The 2,964-nt window shown below is 42.8% G+C and overlaps 1 non-coding gene across 1 annotated transcript; it reads left to right on the plus strand.

Moving 5' to 3' along the window:
- The first annotated feature begins 2,333 nt into the window (after positions 1-2,333).
- On the plus strand, positions 2,334-2,452 carry LOC145395550 (5S ribosomal RNA). The gene has a single exon (XR_013896626.1). It is a non-coding gene; the product is annotated as a 5S ribosomal RNA (ribosomal RNA).
- The last annotated feature ends 512 nt before the right edge of the window (positions 2,453-2,964 follow it).

Consider the following 2,964-nt stretch of genomic DNA (forward strand, 5'->3'; position numbering starts at 1 on the left):
CATACTCTTCACGGCATTCAACAACTTCCCATTTACTCCATATATTCTTAATACTTTTCAGAATCCTTGTCTATCCACCCTGTCACATACTTTCTTCAAATCCATGAAGGCCGCATACAATTTCTCCTCTGTAGAAGCTTTTCTACTAAAGCCCTAAGAATGAATATCTGATCTACACAACATTATTTTTCCTGAAACCTCCTTGTTCTTCCCCAACTAATTCCTCTGTTGTTTCCTTATTTCCCTATGTCATGAGTCGGCTAGTGACATTGGCTTTTGTTGGAAACCGCGAACTCAAGTGGAAATCCAGTTTATCGTTCAGTTAACCGCTCATTCGGACAGAAGCTTTGTCAAATCAATTTTTCAGTGTCATAAGTGATCGTCTTTGTGTGAGACATTAGCGCTTCCGCTGAGTGATTTGTTTTGAGCGTGTTTCGCTCACTCTAGCCGTTAAAAAATGCGCCGATAGCCTTCTTTTTTTCCCCACGAGTTTACTCAGTCCAGTGTTTGCTGTTACGGAGTGAGGTACTGTGTTCCGGCAGTGAGAAGTCAGCTTGCACCCAGGCTCCACTAGACTACAGTTCTCCAGACTCCCACCTTTAGTTGGTGATACACCGCATTCATTGACCAGTATTTCTTTTCGTTTCGTAGACTTAAGAGTTTAGTTAAGGGATTTTTCCTAGGCATAAGAATTTAGCTTTTGAGTGAGTGAGTGAGTGCGATCTCATTAATTTGATTTTGAACTGTAACGTTAAATTTATTTTGTAATCAATAAATTTAACAGTTCTTTTCTTGAGCTTAATGTAATGTAAACTCTTCATTTCTCCGCAATTAAGCTTATTTCTCTTTTAGCTCCTAGCTTGCATAAACGTTTGCCATTCATAACTGGTACTTAGGCCAGTCTTGTGTATTAAGCTTAAAATCCGTTGTGCCTCCTAGGAGTTAAGCATCAGCAAGAACCTGATACTATTATTAGTGTTAGTTATTTATCGTCAGGGGTGAAGTAACTTCTCCAGAGGCTAACAGTACTAATAAACAGCAATTGAGTAATTAGTCTCTGCTGTGTACTGTTGAGAAAGTTTATAAATTCTCATTCTTTGAGAATCGTGCGAAGCAAGCCAGCGTAAAGTAATCATTGCTTGATCTAGCAAGACAATCATTGTCCCTGCTCGTCAATATCATTATCATTATCCTTTAATAATAGCATTTATCTTAAAAACTCCGTGACAATTGGCGACCTCATTCCAGGATATTAACTCCTAGCTTTAAAGCTATTCACGAGATAGTGCTCACTCGTTCATATTTAGGTATTTATCATTAAAGTTTATAGGCACAAGTTTACTGGTGTTTACCGTTAATTTAGCAAGTGAATTTTTGCTTTATTAATCCACAGAGTACTTAACACTATTTAGTACTTTATTCTTGGTAACGCCAGACGATTTTATTCGCTTCTAGGAATTCGCCGTACCCATTGTGTTAATTATTGAGTCTTCCCAGTCATTTGCATTTTTGCTTTATTCTTATCCAGTTAACTAGATAAGACTGGTCACCACTAGCTTGTGTCTGTACTCTTTACTTGTATTTATTAGCATTCCTTTGCGAAGCAGCAATCAGTACTGAGTCGCTAGTTATTTAGATTGAGTTAGCAACATGGCTACCACCATATTTTTACAGGAAGCCATAGATATGGGTCTTACAGACCCAACTGAAATTAAAGAGTACATACTCTCACGGCATACTATGGACCAGCAGCGCGAGAATGATGCCCGTGAAGAGCGTAAGATTCAGCGCGAATACGAGCGAGAACAGCGTGAGGAATGCGAAAAGGAGCGCGAATACGAGCGGGAACAACGTGAATATGAACGTGCCGAACGTGAGGCACGAGAAAAACATGAGCTTGAGGTTTTGAAGCTCAAGCGAGATTCCTTGGCTTCAGGCACATCTGCTGCAGCCAACCCAAGCTCCACTAACGTTCTCCCTGCACATGTCCTGGCCAACCCACGCATCAAGCTTCCCATACAAAGATGGCAAGTAAATCGAGCCATACATAGCTCGATTTGAAGACATGGCTCAACTTTACCAGCTCAATGATGCAGCTAAGCGGCTTCAGTTTCTTAGCCTGTTTGAGGGCCCTGCCCTCGATATTCTCCACAGAATTCGTGGAGACAGTCTTACGTATGAAGTGATGAAAGCTGCACTCATTAAAGTGGGAAAAAATAGCTCAGAGGTTCAAAAACATCGTACAACAAACATTTCACGGAAAAAGAACCTCTAATGTCGTGAACGAGGGTCGAAAGTAGCATGTTTTTGTGCATGGGTTTATATAGAGGTACTTGAACGGCCATACCACGTTGAGTACATCGCTTCCCGTCCGATCAGCGAAGTTAAGCAACGTTGGGTCTGGTTAGTACTTGGATGGGTGACCGCCTGGGAACACCAGATGCTGTTGGCATCCCTACATGTCAAGTGGGGTTGGTGGAGGATTAGTGCCCCTCCCTGTAAAACAATTAACTCTAAGCCATTGGCCACCCCATCTGGGATACAAGGCGTCTGGCAATGAATGAATGAATAACTTGAAGGCACAGGTCCATAGGGGCGTAGGCATCAGCCAATGAGCATGCGCCTGGCGGCCACACACCCGGTCTCAGCCAATCACGCGGCACTTCCCGTGAACAGCTGACTGCCCCCTCTCTCAGTGCTATGCTTGGTGGTGTATGACGTGGCAGAGATCTGCGTGGATTTTTCTCCTCTATTTCGCCATTTTTTCGTGAATTAAATAGACAGTCACGGGTGACAGTGATTCAGCAAATGATGGTGAGGCCAGGAAGTTAACCAGGAAGAGAGCAAGGCGGCCAGAGGCTTGGAAGAAGAGGGAAATGAAGAGGAAAAGAGAGAGTGGCATAGTTTACTTCAGTCACGCAACAAGTAAACACGTGAATGCCTAGGCAGTGGGTGAGTCTTGCA

This window comes from Coenobita brevimanus, chromosome 31 (assembly GCF_032717465.1).
Source record: "Coenobita brevimanus isolate Jiangsu-jjx chromosome 31, ASM3271746v2, whole genome shotgun sequence".
Lineage (NCBI taxonomy): Eukaryota > Metazoa > Arthropoda > Malacostraca > Decapoda > Coenobitidae > Coenobita > Coenobita brevimanus.